We start from the raw sequence: 24,358 nt of genomic DNA, 5'->3' as shown, positions 1-24,358 counted from the left end.
TTTTATTCACAAAGAGTCTTAGATAAAGGCAGTTAATTTACAGATTAGAGCAGTATTTGTATCATCATACTACAATAATTTTTTTTGTTCCTTGTCCTTCTGTTCTTATTCCTAAGAAACACATTTTCAAGCAAATATGAGTTGGATGAGTTAGGGGCTGTTCATACTGAATGTGTTTTTTGCCTGCGTCTGCTCTGTTTTTCCATTGTTTTCCTATGTAAACATGCATTGGATGAACATCCATGCCTGCTGCACTGTGTCTCGCTGTTTCTTCAGTGTCTTACAGGACTGGCACGTTTTTAGACACAGTGTCAAAAGTTAAAAAGAACTTCAGGTCTCAAAAACGCTGTTTCACTCAAAAACATTCTGTTTCATTCGTTGCGCTGCGTCTAGATAGTTTTTAGCTCATGTGTCACAAAGATTTAACGTTCTGAACAAGTTCAGGTTGCAAAGAGGTGACTGTTACAATGTTTAACATTATTCCAGATTGTTCTGCACCAAGCAAAGTTTCAGCACTTTCAGCAATGTTTTTTTTTTTTTTTTTTTCTGCTCTAGTGTGCTGAGGGGCCGCTGTGCCTTGTATGTTTACTGTTACAATACTGTAACGAATGTTGTCAACGATGCTAACATAAAATACAGCCTTTTGCAACATGATGAACAATACAATGCAGCGTCAGAATATGAGCTCCTGGTGAAAGTAAATTAAATAAGATTTAAAATATATTACTATTGTATACAACAAATCCTCAAAGTAATAATAATAATACTGTATAAAATTTTAATGACAAACTGGACAACAATAAATTATTGTTGGCTTATAATAAATATAAATAAAAACTGAATTCCAAAATGTTAGCGAGTGTAGTAGGTTTTACACACCCTGTTCATTAAAAAAGAGTGTTTTGTACAAATATGTGTAGGTAAATATAGTTTTTTTTTTTTTTTTTTTTTAATCACTGTATTGTTGAAAACTGGAAAACATGCATTAATTAACCTTAACTAGATTTTTATGTTTCAGTAAACATTTTGAATGTACTTGGCTACAACGGCTGATAAGATGAATTTAAAATTATGATTTAAAATCAATTTTATGTTATTTTTTAAGCAAACATTTTCAGAAATCGGTTGCTTGGGGCCTCAGAAATCGTAAACAAATGTTTACACCGACTTCATTTCTCTCGTCCTACATATTAGATGGCTTACTCAACCCTGAAGTTTATAATATCTAAAATGATGCATATGAGTTAGCGTAAAGTTCTTTCTACTCAACAAATGCTTGATGCACTTTTTGGCTTCCTCCTGGCCCGACACTAAAGTGTTATGTTTAAATTTAGTGTCTCTATTAATATGATAATGGAATGTTCAGTTTGGCAAGACTTCAGAAGTACTTGTTTGCAGTTACACTAAGAGCAATATCACAAAGAAAACTAAAAAAGTAGACAGTTGTTGAAATATACTCTTCTCAAAGAGGCAGACCATCATTAAACAATTGATTACCACTTACAAAATTAATAGTATTATGTAATAGATGGTTGTGCACATTGATAGAGAACCATTTATTACTGGATAGAGGTATTGGCATACAAATATTTTACGATTTAAGCATTTCAAGTTCTTAACAAAATTCCATCAGACTGAATTAAGTAATCTTTAAAACTAATAAATAAATAAATAAATATTTGAAGTTTTATTAAATTTACTTAAAAATTACACAATTCAAATTGATGGAATTTTGCTATTAAATTGAAATGTGTAAATCTTTAAAATTGTCTCTTTATTACATTTATTTATTCAGTGTAGTTTGCCTTTTTCTAGCAGATGTTAGTAGTATTATTGTTAATGGTACATTTTGGTTCCACCCATTTAACATTTTGAGGATTGATGTCTTGGTGATCAAAATGAAAATCTATGGAATTTCTTGTGCAAATGAAGTTCTGTCTAAAAAAAAAATATCTTGTTCCAAACACTTAATATCAAAACAATGGAAAACGTGCATTAATTAACTGGAAAACATGCATTAATTAACCTTAACTAGATTTTTATGTTTCAGTAAACATTTTGAATGTACTTGGCTACAACGGCTGATAGGATGAATTTAAAATTATGATTTCAAATCAATTTTATGTTATTTTTTAAGCAAACATTTTCGGAATTGGGCCCCGGGTTGATCGGTCGCTTGGGGCCTTGGGCTTGGGGTTGATCGGTTGCTTTTTATGTATACTCAAGTTTAGCAATAGTGTTTTCATATAAAAAAAAATAAAAATAAAAAAAATCAGTTTGTTGGGCTCAGTTTGGATACTGGATACAGACCAACTAAAATGTTTAAATGGATACAACTAGTTCGCCATAAAGTTGAGTAAAAAAAAAAAAAAAAAAAACCTTCAAGCTGGTTATAAAGTAAGCACAGGTAAACGTAAGCACAGGTAGGTCACGCCCACACTAATACGTTTTCATCTGAAAACGCATCAACTTTTCTAAGTTACGCCTCTCAACCACACTGGAACAGTGTTTTCCTCCATCAAAAACGGAAATTTTCTCTAATGTTCTCTATGACAGCATACTTCAAAAACTCTAATGTTAGGAAGCTGAAAACGGAGTTTTCAAACGAAATTCAGATTGGATTTGCATGGTCGTGGCCTAAGTCTCCAAAGTGATTCTAGAGTTCAATTTATAGCAAATGGTATCAAGATACCATCCATGAACTTTTGGTCCTCAATCTAAATGTAAATACTAAAAGCGTTGCTATCTTCAGTAAGTTCATACAGTCATTTAGTTCAGAAATATATTAATGTTTGCTGACATATATTGGATATCATGCATCTTAGATTATATTTATCTTGGTATGCTGCAGCCCATAGGCATGGTTTTGTATGTGGTGAACGAGAGTTTTACTTTCCATGAATATGTGGATCGTGGCACAATTCAAATTCTCCATATTCAAAGTAAATTATATATTGTCACCATGTTTTACAGATGACTAAGGGCAATCTTCACCAAACAGTAAATGTAGTCCCATTGGCTTTGTCATGTTTCATCGGATGTTTGTTCATTAATTCCTCGCTAAACATCATCATGATGCTCTCACAATACTTGACACGACACACCAAAATGATTCATTTTTCGAGCATGACAGCTGACATCCACAGCTGGCATAGTAGCTACGCTAGTGGAGTTTGAAGTCTCATATTCAAGGGTATTAAATATTTGTGTCATGCTTACAGGCGTGATATGACAGTTGCAAATGATCATTGGTGCTACATCAGAAACTGACTTGAATTGTTTGTCATTTGCATGAAATATATACACGAACTTGCTGAGTCTTACACTTCATGCTCTAGGCTGTCTTCATTGCTCTTAATTTCATTTAAAAGCCAGTGATATCGACAATGAAAACATTTCAGGTGGAATTCACTCAGAATTAAAACAGCCCGCTGATAGCATATTTTATTTACATGTGCTGTCTGCATTGTTATGGCTTATGCAGACATTTTTTTTTTGCTGAACACAAATTTCATGGTGCAATTCCACATCTTGTAGGCTGCTTCTGATTGCTTGGTTGAGGAGAATGCAACAGACTTCCACAAATTGACAAACTTTATTGAGACTGAACAGCGTCACTCAACCACGGATCCAGGCACCTGAATCGGCTCTTTAGAATGCAGAAAGTGCACACAACACTGTTTGATCATCCAAAAACAAAAAGCTGAATAACCATGACACTCTTATTAATTAAAAAGCCTTTATTATCACATGGCTTAATACAAAAGTGAAAACAGCTCTCCTACACATTTCGTCATGAGCCTTCCTCAGGGAGAGTAACAAACAAGCTTCACACAGATGAGAGTAATATATAGTGTAAAACATTCGCTATTGTTAATTGTTTTTGTACTCAACTATTTGATCATCACTGGGTGAACTACTGCTGCCATGATTGTTAGAAAATGTACACAAACATCTCAAGCCTGATCTTATGAAAATAATCTGACCATGGCAACATTTTTCCAAAGCAAAATTACATTACATGTTTTGCTGCAGTTTCCCAGTGAAATGTCCAGTTGGGGGCACCAAAAGTGAGTGAAATGATGTCATAATCAGATGAGGTTTGAAAATTAATGTTAAATTGAGGTTTAAATGTGTAAAACTTACCTCACTAACCTAACATTTTAACCTAAACCTAACCAATAGTGACCTAGTGTAAAAGTAAACGAGAGGTAAATAAAACAGACATCCTCACCCCAGAATCAACACCTATACATAACTGACAGTGTCATCAAAGCAAATGAGCATGAAAAGCACATTTTCTTAAGCAACCACTTCATTTTGTGTTGCATCTATGACACTTTGGTCTCACTTGTCAGCTTGCGTTCTTTGCTGGGCTCGAACCGCTGTCTTTTGAGTCCAGCATCCAACAAGCATTTATGCACAAGCTAATCACATTGGAATAAGTGTGGAAATGTTCGTGGGACTGTAATACAAGAATGTTTTTTTTTTTTTTTTTATGATGTGTTAGATTAAAAATGTTTTGATAACATAACATAGCAGTGAGTTATAGAGTGAAAAATAAGTGTTGATAAAGTCAGAACCAGCCATTGTTCTCGTGGTTTGTGTTAAAGTGATTAAAACACACAGTTTTTAAAAGCCTAGAGTGTTACAAGGAAACTGCAGAGAAACGTAGAACACGGCACGGAAAACTCAGTTTGCAAAAATGTAGTTACATTAATGTTCATTCTATGATACTACATTGAACATCTCTTTTAAACAAAACTCTGTTTACCACCTACATTCCATGCATAGGCTTTAATAGAGAATATTTTTTTTTTGCACCAGGCAAATAGCGCTGACTTTTGTTAATAAGAAACAATCTACTGTATAACAAGCCTAATTTACATCTAGGAGGCTTGATAATGACAGATATTGCCTGGTTAAACTTAATTGTTGGTGATTAGTGAATAAGTATAGCGCAGACCTAATTCAAACAATTTTTGTATATAATTTTTGAACTATGAAATCTAAAAGTTACAGACCACAAAGGGTTAAATCGTTATTGTAATGCACATGGATTTACAAATGCCACACTCTTTTACTCAGTTTTACACATACCTTATTATATCATGTTTAATGTTTATGATTATATAAATTGTATAATGTTGATGTGTATTGAATAAAACAAACAAACAAACAAACAAAAAGCATACATACTAACTCACTGAAATCAAAAAGTTATTCTCCTGTTTTAATGTGTGTTGTAATGGCATATTTCTCCTTTTTTTATTTTTTTTTATTGCAATACAAAATCAACACAGACAACCAAAAAGGCATTCACAATATTATAAACACAGCCAGTCTGTAATGGAAGACTCTGCTTTATACAATGCAGTAAAATAATAAATATAATATACATCATGTATAATTATGATTATATTGTTAATTACAATAAATAAATACATATTGTGCAATACCAAGGGGCATCAAGCTTGTACAACAAATTATTTTTCACAATTAATTAAAATACCTTCAATGCTTTTTATTTCTCTGTCATTTTCCATTAGTGTGGATGAGGGGCGGGGCTTATGAGAGGTACGCCCTACGCAGATCAGAAAGAAGTTGAGTGACAACCAAGCTCCTTACAACCAAGTTGAGTGACAAACAACTTCCAAATTCCAGTCAGTTCAAAGGTAAATAATAAATTAGAATAGAGTTTTTGGACAACAACCTTCTGGGATGGCTTCTGGGATGTTGGATTTATCCTAAATTATGCAGTCTGTTTCCTGGGGGCATTTGTATATAAATGTTGTTTCTAATTAATATGGTGTATAAACGGAGAAAATGCTAATCGCAATTAGCATATTCATTCCCTTTATTGTCATATAGCATGTTATATGTAATTATTATTTTAATTAATGTTGCAACTTGGATATGCAGTTAATTATAACCTCTCACACAGAAAAATGGACATTTGACAATCTCTTTGGCCATGCATTGGGGAAAGAGAAATGTATTCCTGTCTGCTCACTGTGTTAGTTTATTCAATGGGTTCAGACTTCTGCTGTGTTCCTTCACACCGTCTACTAGCATTCAACATCGTTTACCCTCATCTCGGAACTGCCTTAACCTTCATTGGACATCAACTTCATCACCTCTGGTTGTGAGTGCTGTGAATGAACATGCAACCACATTTATTTTGTTTGCTTTATTGCTGATTGTTGCAATTATTTGATTATTATTGTAATTAATTTGTGTTAATTTATTTTCTTTCAATCATTTCTATTTATTAAAATATAGATTTTTTTATTATTTTTTTTTTATTTACTTGAACATTTTTGTTCATGACAATTTATATTTCTTTATATAGTAAATAATAATTTGCTTTAATTTATATTCTTTCTCATTTTCAACTTAATTATACTCAGTAATTATATTCATAGGGTTATGTTATGAGTCTCATAGTTGGGTAATTCTATATAATTTGTACTACTACTAATTGGATGCACCATCAATATATTCATGAAGGCTAAAGTAGCACCTGAAGTTGGAGCCAAAGTATTTCTTCCCATATTCCCCTCCCTTACACCTAGCATTGGGATAGGTGTTACATAAATGTTTTTCCATTGAAATAGTGGCACTGTTATTTAGTGAATTTGTCCATAAAGGCTTTTTCCTAATACTTAAGACCAGGTAATGAGAGATTAAGGTACTGGCCAGAAAATATATGGGAATTCTGAGAATTCTCCCTACTTACTCTCCATTTGTTTTAGTTTTTTTGAGATAGTGATAGTTCAAAAGGGGTTTGAAGGGGCTCTTAAGCTATTTTACTTTCCAGAACACATTCAAGGTCCCTCACACACAAACTGTTTCTGAAGAGAACAATTTTCCCCCAACCCAGTCTCATGAAAATTCATATTTTACGAGTTGGCTATTTCGTGTGATTTCGTATGAGTTTGTTCGTATGAATTTGTACGATTTCATCACGTGCAAATGCCCGGATGTCTAATGCGGAAATAAGCGCGAGTTTCGCGCACGAGGCATTAAGGACATGCTTATTAATATTATGCCCTTACCCAAACCCCTTATCTAAACCTAACCGATCAGTAGAGTGTGCAAACATGATAGGAAGCTGCTGTGTGTGATAGAAGCAAGTTTTGTCACGTATTAGATGGAAACGATGTCCAGCGACGTCATTGGCTGTAGTGAATATGGTGCAGTCATACGATATCATATGAATTAGCCAAATTTAGAAAAGTTGTATGAATCCTTAAGATTTCGCCGTGAGAGTGTGTAGTTTCCCCCCCCGTTGCAGTGTGAAATGAGAAATGAAAGGTTAGCAGCGTATTCTATACATAGACATTATATACCTGCTTTAGGAGTCTTCCTACTGATGCATTGTAAGTAAGTCTGAGTTAAATGCATCTTGAGAGGACTGGCTTCTGGAGCTGGTGAGTGGCACGGCTGAGCGTAGCAAGCATTACTAAAATTCATGAGGTTTTCAGGGTTGTTTGAGCGTATTTATATCTGTATGGATGGCAGGCATACAATACGGCTAGACAGTCACAGAACATACTGTAAGAGCAGAAAAAAGAAGAAAAAGAAAGAGGATAGGGAGAGACAGATTTGTGGCTATGTGCCCAGCAGAAGCATGAATTTCCTGTAAGCTCAAGGTATTTCAAGTTGTGCCTCGCTTGGTTGCTCATGCATGGTTCTGAGTATTTATGTCCAGGATATTTACCCTTGTTTTTTTGTTTCAAAAGTTTAGCTTTTGGCATTCAATGTGCCAACAGTTCTCCCAAACCAGTGCTGGGGAGTAACTAATTAAAAGTAGTGACGCTACTAAGAAGCCGTTCAGACTGAATGCATTACGAAAAAATAAAAAATAAAAATATATATATATATATATATATATATATATATATATATATATATATATATATATATATATATATATATATATATAAAATAACTAATGGAACAGAACAGAGGTGTCTCGAGATGCATTTTTAAAAGTTTAAGTTCTTTTTAACAACATGAAATCTAAAATAACTTGACACTAATACAAGAGACATGGCGCAACGGTCATTGACGTCTGTCTAGCAAATGTTAATGTGGAAAAACAACTGATGAACAGCACGGACAGATGCAAAAACAGGTGTGAACAGCCCCTAACTTAACTTAGCTTTTCAGTAGCAAGACAGAAGCTCTGTGTTCAAAATAGCATAGTGCTTTTTTTTTTGTTTTTTTATACTGTATTTATGCAACATATAGTTTCAGCATTCTTGCTTGTGTGATATTGCTTATAAGTTTTACAATTAAATGAACCGAGGCCTTTATCAAACTCTTATTTCTAAACTTTCTTTTCACATGTGTTGTGTTCGAAAGTCAGATTCAATTTATTGAATCAGTTTGTTTGGATGGTTCATGTATATAAACGATTCACAGATCAAATAAACACTGATTCATTTGTATAATTTCACTGTTTTCAAAAATAATAATGACATTGAATTGGTACAGTAGAAGAACATGAAATATGAGAAAACAAAAGGACAGAGGGAAGATGAAGAAACGGAGATCTCATTTATTTAAAGTCATTGCTCTAATGTGCCAAGTTATTACTTATAGTAGTGGCCAAAAATATTGGCACCCTTGGTAAATATGAGCAAAGCAGTCTGTGAAAAAAAAAAAAAAAAAAAAAAAAATCTGTATTGTTTATCCTTTTGATCTTTCATTCAAAAAATTCACAAAAATCTAACCTTTAATTAAAGTAAAATAATTGAAACTGGAAATATCTAATTATTTAATAAATATTTCCCTCCAAAACACGTTTGACACAATTATTGACACCCCTAGAATTTATTTATTAGTAAAATATATCTGAAGTATATTTCTATTCATATTTTACATTTTGTAGTGCACCCGGGTGACTAGGAACATGAAATTGTTCAGCCATAACTTTCTGTTTGAGAGGGGTATAAATATGAATTAACACACTGGCCAAATTCCCTTAATCATCAATCACAGTGGGTTAGACTAAAGAATATAGTTCTGATGTGTGGCAAAAGGTTGTTGAGCTTCACAAAATGTGAAAATGCTATATGAAAATACCCATTTCCACCATCAGGGCACTAATTAAGAAGTTCCAATCAACTGAAGATCTTAAGTATCGGCCTGGAAAAGTATGTGTGTCTATATTGTCTCCAACCACAGTGATGAGGATGGTTCAAGTGGCCCAAAATTCTCCAAGGATCACAGCTGGAGAATTTAAGAAATTAGTTGTGTCTTGGGGTCAGAAAGTCTAAATCTGACATCACCTACATTACCACAAGTTGTTTGGGAGGGTTTCAAGAAATAAAGCCTCTGCTCTCATCCAGCAACAAACTCAAGCATCTTCAGTTTTCCAGACATTACTGGAACTTCAAATGGGACTGGGTTCTATGGTCAGATGAAACAAAAATAGAGTTTTTTGGCAGCAAGCACCAGAGATGGGTTTTGCGCACACAGAGATAAAGAAGTACCCAATGCCCACGGTTAAATATGATGCTGCATCTTGAATGTTGTGGGGCTGTTTTTTCTGCCAGAGGTCCTGGACATCTTGTTCGGATACATGACATCATGGACTCTATCAAATACCAACAGATACAAAAAAAATCTAAACCTGACTGCCTCTGCCACAAAGCTTAAAATGGGCTGTGGTCCAAAACACACATCAAAATCAACACAAAAATGGTTCACTGACCACAATTTACCAAGGATGCCAATATTTTTGGCCACTACTGTACTGCCAAAACCAATCTAAAGAGAATAAATTCAGACTTTAAGACTTAAATTCCGAATAAGACACACGTATGAAGCAGTGTCTTGCCATAATTATGAGAAAGAAAATAATCTGTCTCTAATGGCAGATTGATAAAGTGAAGCAGATAAAGTGAAATATCTCTTATGGCTGATGACAAAATAAATAAAAGAAACTAAAATGAAATAAAATTTACTTTCCAACTTCTCTAGGTCTACTAATGATTCAGGGCACACAATGCAAATGCAGACGGAGTCCAGGGCAATGAATCTCTATTTCCAAAAGGAAATCATTTCCCACTGTGTGCTGATCATATTAATGTAGAAATGGAACTTTGTTTTTTTATTGGTGGAGTGGAAATTAAACTTGAGAAAGATTACAACGGATAACAAACTTGTCATTAATTATTTTCAAACTACAAAAACGTATACGAAAACATATTTAGTTTAAGCCATTTTGTTAAAAAAAATAAAATAAAAAAAAGATTTATAGTGTTGGGTTCGAGTCCACCTTAGTCGAGTCCGAGTCAAGTCTGAGTCTTTAAACAATCGAGTCTGAGTTGAGTCCAGAAAGACTCAGTAGCAAGACAGACTAAGACCGAGTCCATAACAGTCTGAGTCCGAATGAATCTGTTCATGAATCTGAATTAAATTTGTAACCATAAACTCAACATCAATATTTTACATTTTTTTTTAAACTTCACAACTAAGAAAAACAGTTTGTCAATATAAATGTAACAAAACACCTCTGTTGCATTTCATATATACATTTTATGATTTGTATCCTGCTGAACAGACTTCAAAGTGATTTCAGAATGAAAGCATATGCTTCAGGTGTATGAAGACAAAACTGTCCTTCAGCACTCTTCTTATTGCATTCTGTTGACATTTCAATTATTTGTTGCTTTTTCCCCTTCACTCAAACATTGACTAAAGAATGTGAAAGCTGCGGTAGTCATTACAACAAAGGTTATTATGTTTCAAATTTTAATTTAGTTTTTCTTTCTACTTCATTCTCAATTTGTCAGTTCAATTTAATTAAGTTTTATTTAAACTTATTTCTATCTAAAGAAATAATAGTATATACTGAGATTTCTTTCTGAATCAGTCTGCCGACTGATTTGGGAAAATACAGTACAAATGAGTCAACACAGTAGTAATTAGCACTCAGTGAGAAGTTGCATCTCACGATTTGACTGCAAATGCTACATCCAAAAAGTTTCTATTAATAAAATATTCCTTGTGTATGCCTTTTCATAATAATAGCCTAATAATAATAATACAATTATTATTTAATTAAATTATAATTGTATTATAATTTTTTTCTAACCAGAGGAAGCTGAATTTGTTGGTCACATTAACTGTGAAATATTTTGTTAACTTTGGTTTTTCCTGGTATTTCAGATATTAATATCTGCCTGAAACAGAATTTTCATTCGTCATGTATAACAACATTATTCTGGAGGCAGGAGGTGTCAATGTGAAATGTCAAGCACACGTTTTGCAGTGAATAATACATACAAATTCAAGCATTAAAATAAATATAATAAATCAATATAGCCTATAAACAGGTGAAAGTCCTGTAAATCTATCAGGATTGTTTTTTTTTTTTTTTTTTTACGATAGGACACCATTATTTAGTTAATAATAATAATAATAATAATAATGTTACATTTATACAGTGCCTTTTCAAAGCTCAAGAACACAACATTCTCAAATTAAGCACAGTATAAAGAAGAACAAGAAGCAAAAAGACAGAGCAAGTTTCAGTTTCTTTGTTTTACATAATCAGGAATATTCTGAACAGATTAATACTATATGGAGTATTTAAACCTTTATGGAGCATTTTAGAATAAAGTCTTAACCAGATAATTACCTTTAACACTGATGTGAATAAAAATGTGGTCAACTTTAAGAGACGGCTAGACGAGCTCCGACGTGAAATCACTTTAGGTCAGGAATTTAACATTGTGCTCAGGTTTAGGTTTCAAATAAATACATGGGAATCACATGTGAATCGTGTGATACATTAACATAGACATTTCAAGAAGTGGAAAGTGTACATGATGTCGTATCTTAGTTAATATTACACTTGACAAGCTACAGATGTGCACAATTTACAGAGACCGCGGCCATCTGATCTGAAATCACAACGTGCGCATTTTCATTCATAAGATTTACACTTTAGAAATATTAGCTTCACAGATTCATAAATTCATTGTAATTTAGAACATGTTCATTTTTCAATGTCACTTTATGCTTGTGTTTCTTGGATTATCAGTCAAACGAATATTTTTTATATTATTTGTTCATTTTTAATAACCCAAAATGTAATGAAAAAGTAATGAAATGTAATTTGAAAAATTAATATTAATAGCAGCATCAGTGTAGTTTAATCGACTACTCTCGGACATCCTTACTGTTAATATATAGACATTATTCTTTATATATATACAGGGTTGGGTGGGTTACTTTTGAAATGTATTCCACTACAGATTACAGAATACATAATGTATTCCGTTAGATTACTCAAGGTCAGTAACGTATTCTAAATACTTTGGATTACTTCTTCAGCACTGGTAGATTTTTCACTTGTTTTGACTATAAAAACTCTGCCAGTACAGTAAGACAAAATACACATGTTAAAAATACATTTTCTGAAAAACCTAAATATCTTATTCAGTGTTGTTTCTAAAACAAGATCAATCAAACTGATCTTGTTTTAAGGATTTTTAGATATTTTTACAGGAAAACAATACAAAAATATCAAATTTCAAAGGTCTTACTAGAAAAAAAGAAATTATGATCCAATGTGAATTTTCTTGATGAAAAAATATGATCGTGCCTGGTAACATGTGCATGTAAAATGGCTAGAAATAGCATTTTAGCTTAGTGTAAAGCTGACAATTTACACAAGGTTTATTTCTATTTCTTCTGCTCCAAACTTACTTCAAACTTACTTCTCTGTCTGCTCGTATGAATGTAACACATCATAAGAAAGTGTTTCACAGCTGTTCAAATGCACTTTGGATCGCATCATTTATATGTATAAATGTTTTCCATCTGAAAGGACTAAATATTAAATGAAACAAATGACAATAAAATGCAAAGTAATCTCTTCAGTAATCAAAAAACTTTTTGAATGTAACTGTATTCTAATTACCAATGATTTAAATTGTAACTGTAGTGGAATACAGTTACTTATATTTTGTATTTTAAATACGTAATCCCATTACATGTATTCCGTTACTCCCCAACACTGTATATATATATAGACAGTGTTGGGGAGTAATGGAATACATGTAATTGGTAATGGGCCACGGAGAATGGCCCTATTAGTCATGTGAAGGTTTCTACGGACTCGCCTGAAGGCTTCAAGAGCCATACAGTCACAATTCCAGAAAATATATGAGCTTCAGCGTCGATTTATTGATTTGAATGGGATTTACCTCCCCTAATTTAACTGTCAGGATGATAAAGTTGTCTTTAAATGTAAAAAACGTCTTATTTTGAGGGAGAGTCAATATGGTGCAGAGGTCGTTTTTGCCTCATGTCAATTTAGTGGAATTGGGGATGTTTGAAATGAAAAAGCACATCCATATTGAAGAAGCAATATCACAAGCTTGCGTGCCAGACAAAAATAAGTGACTTCCTCCACAGAATTCAATTCCTGAGTGTATATATATGTGTTGCTACCTCAGAGTCGTATCATGATTCCTCGAAAGTCAGACATATTTTGACAACACATTCATTTTGGCAGTTTCAATAAAGTAAAAAAAAAATAATTAAAATAAAATAAATCGTTTGGCATGGTATATATGGGCCAAATGCTCGAGGCAGTTCAGTATCACACTCTGTATCTTATTCTGTCATATAAATATTCACTCACACACAGACTAAGTGTGTTAGGGCTGTAATATTAGTGCTGAGCAAGGCACAATTTTACTGCTGGCAGTCTCGTCCAGTTCAAGAGTGCACCCTGTGTAAAGCTTGGGTGATCTGGCTCAAGTTCATTGATTTTCATGAAAAGAGCTCATAATTCATGAGATGTGCCATGGAGGCAAACCATCAGTACTAAGAGTGAGACTTCTGCTTGCAGCAGCACTGAGGGCTCCCACAAATGTTCATATTGTTGGAGCAATTTGTGTTCTTGAGCATTCAGGTGCACATATTACAGTATATTGTCAAACGAGCTCTGCAGAGAGTGCAGGGTAGCTTTTTTATTTATTTATTTATATTTGTAACCTAAATTAGCTAGATAAAATTCCTTTTTACTACTTGCTGAAGTGCTTTTTGATTTTCTTTTTGGCCCTTTGGCCTCTTTTATTGATGAGGATTACTCAAAAGGGCTTTTCAAACTTGAAATCTTTGAACCCGGTTTATTCTAAACCCCGGGTAAACAGAATTGTGGGTTATCCTGTTTCATGTTTCACACTGTTCATACTTTACCCTAGATAAATATTTAATCCTGGGTGTTCATGTTCCGATTTTTCACACTGTACATTCGTAAACCCCGGGTTAACGTTCTTATTTGCATATTTGTGGTGTTGATTACAAAGATTGGACGAATATAGCTCGTGACGGACACACAACCTGTCAATGGAGCTGCCCTGCTCTTCTGTGGAAATGTCTCCAAGTAATTCAGCTCTGTTTGTCTTTGTCTTCTGGAATATGCCACAAACACATGGAATACTGTCTCTTCATCACTGCAGTTATCGTGTTTGCCACTACTGTTTGATACTTCCCTGAGACGAAGAATGTAAACACTGCTTGAAAGTTTCAGCGACGGTACAAAGCGCATGAGTACTGAGGCTTTATATGATTGGTTGTCAGTTACTAAACAACTTTCTGAAACATTCTAACACCACATTGATCCACACTGTATATTTTTGACACCGCAACACTGGGTTAACCCCACAGATGCGGTGCTAACCCTGCTCCGGAGCAGGGTTTTATAACCCCAGGTAAAAAGTGGTGCTAACCCCCTTTTAAAATTACAAGTGTGAAATGTTGCTTTACCCAGGGTTAAAAGTGGGGTTTAGAACATAGATAACCTGGGATTAAGCGCAGTGTAAAAAGCCCTAATCTCACACTTCTGACAAAGCACCATGGCTCACTTTTAAAAATGTCTAAGCAATTTGTGTTTGTAAGAATTCAGGTTCACCTATTATATTGACAGCTGTGGAAAGAGTGCAGGGTAGCTTTTTTCTAAACCAAATATCAGAGTATGAGGTGCCATTCACATTTAATTTTTGTTTTGCAGCCATCTGTACTGTTTTTCTATGTAAATATGTGCTACAGGGAACTCCGTGAAGTTTGCACCACATACAATTAAATCTAGACGAGTGTTTGTGCTGGTTTGGTATTTGAGATATAAAAAAATATTTTTTTTGTCTGTGTGATGTCACTCTCCACCCCATGTTGTCCAAATTGCTCCAAACCGGTGTCGTTCGTTTGTGCTCGATTTGTGCTGGTTTGTGCCGTTAAAAGAAACAATAACTATTTTCCTTCCTTAGATATAACAAGAAACGTTTTGAGAGCAGTGATGTCACTCTCCACCCCATGAAGTCCAAATCGCTCCAAACCAGTGCCATTCATTTGTGCTCGATTTGTGCTGTTCCCTATCTGTCACTCACTCGACATTGTGTCAATGTAGTGACACTAGGGGTCACTCTTGGGAGTCTTTGATAAAAGGCCAATGAAAATTGGTGAGTGGTATTTGCATGCCACTCCCCCGGACATATGGGTATAAAAGGAGCCGGTATGCAACCACTCATTCAGATTTTCTCTTCGGAGCCGAATGGTCATGCTCATTGAGCTGAATTCTCATGACTGTTCATTCACCTCTGCTGGATCTGACGGCGCATTTCAGTGGCTTCTCCCTCCTCTGCACTGGTGCACTGCAGAGAACGCCCCTGGGTGCTTCTGCAGAAAAAAGAGAGTATATTTTCCTGAAAGAGTATATTTCTCTAAAAAAGCAGCACACACAGAATGTCTTTTTAAAGACGCGTCTTTTTAAAGATGCCTTTCCAATTGTGTGTTATTCCGGGTATCCCCCTGCGGACCTCCCATTCCCCAGCACGCTCGTCTGCCCCGATCGGGCTTCCGGATGAGTCCGCCGGCTCGTCTCACGGTGAGTTTGACCTCTTGTTCGGAGCCCACAAAGCTGATGAGCTCTCGAGCGCAGCATCGGAGATCGGGCTTGTCCAGTCGGACGCAGAAGCCTCAGCTGGGCTCCCCCCTTCGGGGTCGATTGCCCAGTCACAGGCGGATGCAGAGATGATGGACATGCTTTCCCGGGTGGCCGCGAGCGTCAGGCTTGAGTGGAACCCTCCGCTCTCCCCTGAACCCTCGCGGCTCGAAGATTGGTTCCTGTGCGCCGCTCAAAGCAGCCACGCCCCACTCCAGTGCCTTTCTTCCCCGAAGTGCATAAGGAGCTGACAAAATCATGGGAGGCACCTTTTACTGCCTGGTCCCGATTTCTCAGTTCCTCCGCCCTCACTACTCTCAATGGCGGGGCGGCCAGGGGCTATACGGCGATTCCCCCGATGGATAAGGCACCTATGCCCACAGAGCGCCACCACCTGGCGTGGATGCCCAAAACTTCCGTCCAAGCCCTGTAGGTTCACGTCGTCCCTGACGCCCAAAGCCTACAGCGCTGCTGGACAAGCCGCCTCTGCCCTGCACGGAATGGCTCTCCTGCAGGTCCACCAAGCCAAGGTGCTAAAAGAACTGCATGAGGGTAGTTCCGCCCCAGATATGATGCAGGGACTGCGCTCGGTGACCGACCTCGCTCTCCAAGCGATGAAGGTCACGGCGCGGTCTCTCGGGTGGACGATGTCCACATTAGTGGTCCAGGAGTGCCACCTTTGGCTCAACCTGGTCAAGATGGGTGAGGCCGACAAGACACGGTTCCTTGCTGCCCCCATCTCCCAGGCTGGCCTATTTGGTGACACCGTCGAGGACTTTGCCCAACAGTTTTCGATGGTGAAGCAGCAGACGGAGGCTATCTGGCATATCCTGCCCCGGCACGCCTCAAGATCCCCCTGCGTTGACTGCACCGGCTCCGCCGCAGCCCACCCCTTCGGCCCGGCCCCGGCGTGGAGCCCACCGCAGGAAGAAGACACAACCCGTCTCACGGCCGGCTGCTAAGAACCCACAAAGGTCATCAAAGTGCCCCTGAGATGGGCGACCCAGGGTCGATGAAACCCACTGCATTGGAGCTGGTAGTAAGACCACTCCATCCCCCGGTGGAGGGCCGGGTGGAGAATCTTTTGTTGCCTTTTTTTTATTTTGCTGCATGCCCAAGTGGCTGCAGTACCCAAGAGTTCAGCAAAAGAGCAGTTTGCTCCTTCCCTGGGTCACATACCCAGTGTGCACGGTCGTCATCACGACCACCGTCCACAGGTTTTTCCTTGCAGGATTGGCACTCCAGCGGCAGTCTCCCCTCCCCTGCACACCCAGCTGTGGCACACATCCGCCCCCGATGTGTCTCCACGGGTCACGAGGACAGGCCTCTTCCTCCCCCGTCCCAGGCTGTTCCGGGGGTGGTCACAAGGAGCCAGTTAAGTGCTTCGATGTCCCTAGACTTAGCAAGGCCACGACATGGTGTGGCACCTTGAGCTCCGCCCCGCCACGAGGCCCCACCTCCCGGTACGTCCGACGACGTTGTCCCTTTGGTCCCCCTTGCGCAGAACTTGGATGCATGGCTGGCGCTTTCCAATCTGTCGCGATGGCTGGTCCGGACCGTCCGACTCGGCTACGTGATTCAGTTCACCAGGCATCCGCCCAGGTTCAGCGGTATCCACTTCACCTTGGTGAAGGACGAAAACGCTGATACCCTGCGCGTGGAGATCATTACGCGCATGGTCACCACGTCAGTCTGTCACCGTCTCTTCGGCCCTTGGACCGACCTCTCGTTTCTACGGGCAGGTGTTCCCCTAAAGCAGGTCTCCAGGCACGTCATGGTCACAACAGACACCTACAAAACAGGCTGGGGCACTGTTTGCAATGGGCACTTCAAGTTGCTGCGAGCCACTCACATCCCGGGCGACCTCAACACTACAGCGGATGCGCTGTCCCTTGGGAGGGACACTCCCCGACTAGACCTGGCGGCCCGGTCGTATAATCCCCTTCTTTTTTAGGGAGTGGAAATAAAGAAGGTGAAAAGAGGCCACGACTGGGTTAGCCTGTCTCTATCTTTTGGCTAGTCGACTTGTCGTAACTATGTTGGGGGAGGTTACTTGTCGGCCTGGTGCGCTGGCTATGAGGCACACAGTGGTCTGCCCGTCACACACCGGCAGTTCACGGAACACAGTTCAGCCAGTTGCGGGATTTTGTATAGGGACCCCTAGTGTCAATACATTGACACAACGTCGAGTGAGTGACAGATAGGCAACGTCCTGGTTACTTGCTTAACCTCCGTTCCCTGATGGAGGGAACGAGACGTTGTGTCCCTCCTGCCACAATGCTGAACTACCCGCTGAAATGGCCGGACCTTGTCTCAGCTCCCCAGCATAAAACCTGAACGAGTGGTTGTATACCAGCTCCTTTTATACCCGTATGTCCGGGGGAGTGGCATGCAAATACCACTCGCCAATTTTCATTGGCCATTTATCAAAGACCAGAGGTGTTTCGGGCTCCCAAGAGTGACCCCTAGTGTCACTACATCGACACAACGTCTCATTACCTCCATCAGGGAATGGAGGTTACGCAAGTAACCAGGACGGTTTGTGGTGTTAAAATTTACTTTGTACATATTTCCCTTTCTTAGATATAACAAGAAACGTTTCAGGAGCAGTGACGTCACTCTCCACCCCATGTGGTCCACGTCAGTTACTTGTCTCATTGAGCTTGCTTGGTATCCATTACATTTGCTTTATTTTTTCTTTTGAAATTTTGAAATTTTTTATTATTGCCATTGACTTGCAAGCTCCAAATCCAACACAAAGTATGTATTTGTGGTGCAGATGGTCTTTTATGTTGCTGTTTGTGGAATTTTCTGAACAAGAAATCTTAACTAAGTTTGTTAATCATAAGCCGTCACAACTCTGATTGTGTGTGTGTGTATGTGTGTGTGTGTGTGTGTGTGTGTGTGTGTGTTTATAGTTTGTCAGAAATGGTCTGGCCTGGTTTGGTTGATGCAGCTGAAGTCAGAAGTTTACATACACTTAAGTTGTAATTAACTAATTTAACAAATTTTTTAACCACTCCTCATGTTTCATATTAGCAAACTATACTTTTGGCAAATCGTTTAGGACATCTACTTTGTGCATGACATGAGCAATTTTTCCAAAAATTGTTTACAGATAGATTGTTTCACTTTTAACTGACTATATCACAATTCCAGTGGGTCAGAAGTTTGCATTCACTAAGTTAACTGTGCCTTTAAGCAGCTTGGGAAATTCCAGAAAATGATGTCAAGCCTTTAGCAACCTGAAAGGCTGCTCAGCAAGGAAGAAGCCAATGCTCCAAAACCATAAAAAAGAAAAAAAAAAAAAAAAACAACAAAAAAACAAACAAACAAACAAAAAAAAAAACAGACTACAGTTTGCAAGTGCACATGGGGACAAAGATCTTACTTTTTGGAGAAATTTCCTCTGGTCTGATGAAACAAAAATGTAACTTTTTGGCCATAATGTCCATTGTTATGTTTGGAGGAAAAGGGGTGAGGCTTGCAAGCCGAAGAACACCATCCCAACCGTGAAACATGGGGGTGGCAGCATCATGTTGTGGGGGTGCTTTGCTGCAGGAAGGACTGGTACATTTCACAAAATAGATGGCATCATGAGGAAGGAAAATAATTTGGATATATTGAAGTAACATCTCAAGACATCAGCCATGAAGTTAAAGCTTGGTCACAAATGGGTCTTCCAAATGGACTATGACCCCAAGCATACCTCCAAAGTTATGACAAAATGGCTAAAGGACAACAAAGTCAAGGTATTGGAGTGGCAATCACAAAGCCCTGACCTCAGTTCGATAGAAAATTTGTGGGCAGAACTGAAAAAGCAAGGAGGCCTGACACAGTTACATCAGTTCTGTCTGGAGGAATGGGCCAAAATTCCAGCAACTTATTGTGAGAAGCTTGTGGAAGGCTACCCAAAATGTTTGAACCAAGTTATACAATTTAAAGGCAATGCTACCAAATACTAACACATTTTATGTAAACGTCTAACCCACTGGGAATATGATGATAGAAATAAAATCTGAAATAAATCATTCTCTCTACTATTATTTGGACATTTGACATTCTTAAAATAAAGCAGTAATCCTAACTGACCTAGACAAGGAATGTTTTCTACGATTAAATATCAGGAATTGTCTATGTGTCTACCTTCAAACGAGCCCAAGTTTGTGTTTGTAGACCAAAGGGTTCTAGAACTGGAAGAGTTTAACTTTGGGTATGTCGTTTTCAAGCTCATGCACAAAAAGAGGCCGGATATTATAGTGCACAAAACCTCTGATTAGCCAGCAAAAATCAGGCAAACAAGGCTGGCAGACCAGTTAAGACCAGCAAAAATAAAAAAAATAAAAGCTTATTTTGGTTTTAGCTTTTTTGTTGTTGTTGTTGGTTTGTTTTTAAATGTCAGCTAATGTTGCTGAGTTATGTATCGATATATTCCAACATATGAACAATATCGAAGATTAAGATATCAAGTAGAATGCTGCCCACTACATTGCCCTTCAAACATCAAACAAAGAACAGACAACACCAAAGTCATGTATCCTTTCAAATGGAAAATAGATCTATTTTTAAAGATGAAAAATATACAAATAACAGAAAAAATACTTTGAAGAAAATAAGAATTATCATTCAAAGAACCATGCAAGTTTTTAAACTGGTTCAATGTCAATAATGGAACAAATTAACTGGAAAACATTTTCTATCAACTTCTGTTAGAGAAGTGTAAAAAAAGGTCTGTGTTCAAATAACAGAACAATTGAAAAGCATTGAATTCCTCTTCCAAAAAAAAAAAAAAAAATAATAAAAAACAAACAAACAAGGAACTGTCTAAATGGGTGTAATGTAATAATGGAAATTGACTGGCAAAAAAAAATTATTGACTGTTTCTGTTATAACTTTACTCATTTTTGCAGAGGCCAGTAGAAGATATTCATTAAAGAGCACCTATTATGGTTTTTCAAATAGCACCTTTCATGTAGTGTGTTGTATAGCTGTTTGTGAATGTAAAAAAAGTCAAAAATCAAAGGGCATGACAAATGGAGTTATTGACTCCCAAAAGAAAGAACCGATTCTGAACACCTGAAACGAGTCGTTAGTAATTCCAGACTTACTTCCTGTACTAACCTACGTAATTTGGTAACAAAAAACCCACCTCTGGTCTTCATTGGCTGCTCGAAAACAGCTTTGACACGCCCTCAAACACTACACTAAGCGGTAGACCAATCACAACAGACTGGGACATCTGACCAATCAGAGCAGAGTAGGCTCTCTGAAAGGAGGAGTTTAGAATGTATCCTTTAGAACGAATCATTGAATGAGTCGTTTTTGACACTGGGAAAAAAAGGTAATGCTGCAATTTAAATTATGAGTAAATTAAAGTGTTTTTTGACCTTGGATTCATGTAAATCTATTGTATGAGACCTCTAAAACAAAATTAAGCACGTTTAAAAACCATAATAGGTGCTCTTTAACAAAATGTTTTAGTCCTCCTTGGTGAACAATTCGATTTTGCTGAGACTGTTGTGACGCGGTCACACAGGTGATCATATTTCTCCCAGCCAACTGAGGTTCTGCTGTAGTAAGCCATGTAATGTCCAATAGAAGCCCATGTAGGTCCTGGAATGAATGCGATAACCCCTCGCAATGTGAAGATATGACTGTCCAGGTCCATGTTCACAGGGATTTCAGATGGTTTTTATCAGCATTTATTTAAATGCAAAGTAGTTTTTTCAGTGATGCAGCTGTATGTGACTGAGCCATTGCAGAGGATTTTCTTTGACGAGTCATCCATTATTTTCCAGCTTTCTGGGCAGTCCTCAGGTGACTTCAGTGGCTTCAGACACTTGGACCTATTGAGGCGTAGTCCATCCTCCATTGCTTCTTGGAGTTGTTTTATTCCCTAACTTTGTAGCATATCTACATTGACTGGTAGGAGAGGTATGTTCCTTGATGATCTTTTACCATGATTGCAGTATGGGGAAGAGCACTCAGTCGAAATTGTTGCACTTGGTACTCGTTTCATTGTTGATGTGATTATGTTTGCAACATTGCAATTTGCATCTATCTGCCTCACACCTGAATTTAGGTGAACACTGAAACATTTCGAACAGCATTTTTCCTCTCTTTGCATACACCTCTTTTCCGACTCCTTTTGTGACAATGGTCTTGAGCAAATCAAACATTTTGTTTTTTGGATGCTGTTTTTTGAGCTTATTGCAGAATGATCCACTGTAACAGAAAGCAGAGCAAAGGCACTGGCAAAAGGAGCACAGGTATTAATGACACTTACGAGCATTTTGTCAACTCTAATATGCATTTTAGCCTGATAGTTGCCATTTTTAATGAGATTAATTTTGGTCTGTTTTGTTTTCAGGTTTGTGTCTGCATGCAGCCACTCTGTGCAAGGGATCAGGTAGGACAGACACTTTTTGGGAGGAACACCGAGGCCTTTCCTGTTTTCAACAGGGTCATCTTCCATTATTTGTGGTGTAACCTCTGGATCCTGCGCACTATGGTCAGTATTTGTTTCAGTCTTTTGATCCTTTTTCTCAGTGTGCTCTGTTGGGTTAGGAGAGAGTTAGGAGAGCCTCATGCTGCCCTCGAGGAATTCAATGTGGTGAATGACAAAGCAGTCCATTTGAATAATGAATTTATGTTTGAAGAGACCGTATTTTATGTTTTTAAATTCAGCCTCAACATTTGCAGAGCTAGCTGTATTGTGCACACTTTTGAAGTGTGGCACCATCACGGCTGTCCAAAGAGGCAGATAGGATGCCATTCTTATGATATTTTGGACAAGCTCTGGAAGGAAATGTAAGTTGGCTCTGTCGCCATTATGTGCTGCAAGATTCCCACAGATTTCCGTCACCCATGTTTTTAGATCTATGTGGAGTGTCTCCTCATTTCCCATCTCCGCATGTCCCGTCACCTCTAAGTTGTCATCTTCAGTGACATGGCAAGACACACCCCTCTGCAATTCATCTTTTCTATTGTGCATGTTTCAGAGACAACAGGTTTGCCTTTGTCGTCATTCCCTTCTCATTCACTGAAGGCAACAACTGCCATTGAATGAATGAGCTCCCTTGCATCTTCGAGTGAATCAGTTTTTAAAAGTTGTGCCATTGATCTGAGACAGAAGTCTCTATCTCTGTTTCCTCTTCGTCTTAGGCATTCCCACCGGCTAATGAGCTTGATGCAGTGTGCAACGTCCATTCTGATGAAGCAAGGTGGGAGCTTTGAGGCGTTCCTTGTCAACACTCTGAAGCACTCATTGACATATGTTTTCAAGTCGGGGTAAGGAGTAAAGGCCTTAACTAATGCTTCAAGCAAAGTTAGAGAGAAATAACAAACTGCCTCTTTGGGCAAAGCTGCACCTGCTCATTGCCATTCTGTGAGCCATTATGCAATAGAATTGATGGTGTGGTTCTCAGAGAGCATTTGCACTACTGGGACATGGTCTCCCTGTGAACACAAAACTGCCACAGGGTCATCTTAGTTTCTTCACAACTGTACCGGTGGCATCAAAGTTCACAATGGAGCCTGAATTCTTGGACTTAATTTGATAAACTTGCATCTGGGATGGTGTCCAGTAATGACAAAAAAACTTTATCAAGGCCAATGTCTTGAATGCGTCCATTGTGGGGAACACTATATTTTAGCAGATGCAGTGACATGATTGGGTCCCTGTCTTTAACCTCTTTGTAACCCATCTCTTGTTTGGCTTTAATTAATGTTGCCAGATTTGGTAGGTGGCTTGGCTCTGGTTCACCAACATCCATCAGTTTTTAAACCTCCACTGCTCGCCATACATGTGCTGGTTTACGTCCTTCGCAGAGTTCTTTAGACACCCGTGTTCTCAGTTCTCCCGATAATTTGCACTTTGCCTTCCCAGTGTGGAGACTGTCATCAACATTCTGGAACATGCACTTAAGCACAACTGGTTTGGCAGCCTCTGGCATATTCCCAACTGTTATAGACAGTTGTGCATCACACTGATCAGCCACAATATTAAAACCACCTGCCTAATATCATGTAGGTCCCCCTCGTGCCACCAAAACAGCTCTGACCCATCAAGGCATGGACTCCACAAGACCTCTGAAGGTGTCCTGTGGTATCTGGCACCAAGACATTAGCAGCAGATCCTTCAAGTCCTGTAAGTTGCGAGGTGGGGCCTCCATGGATCAGACTTGTTGGTCCAGCACATCCCATAGATGCTCAATGGGATTGAGATCTGGGGAATTTGGAGGCCAAGTCAACACCTTGAACTCTCTGTCATGTTCCTCCAACCATTCCTGAACAATTTTTGCAGTGTGGTAGTCGAGTACTTTAAGTATTGTAACTCAAACACATGATAATGCTTACCTTTTTTCTCCAAAGCCAGATGTTATTTCC

The sequence above is a fragment of the Myxocyprinus asiaticus genome, chromosome 27 (genome assembly GCF_019703515.2).
Source record: "Myxocyprinus asiaticus isolate MX2 ecotype Aquarium Trade chromosome 27, UBuf_Myxa_2, whole genome shotgun sequence".
In the NCBI taxonomy this organism is placed as follows: Eukaryota; Metazoa; Chordata; class Actinopteri; order Cypriniformes; family Catostomidae; genus Myxocyprinus; species Myxocyprinus asiaticus.
Note: the sequence above shows the minus strand (reverse complement) of the source record.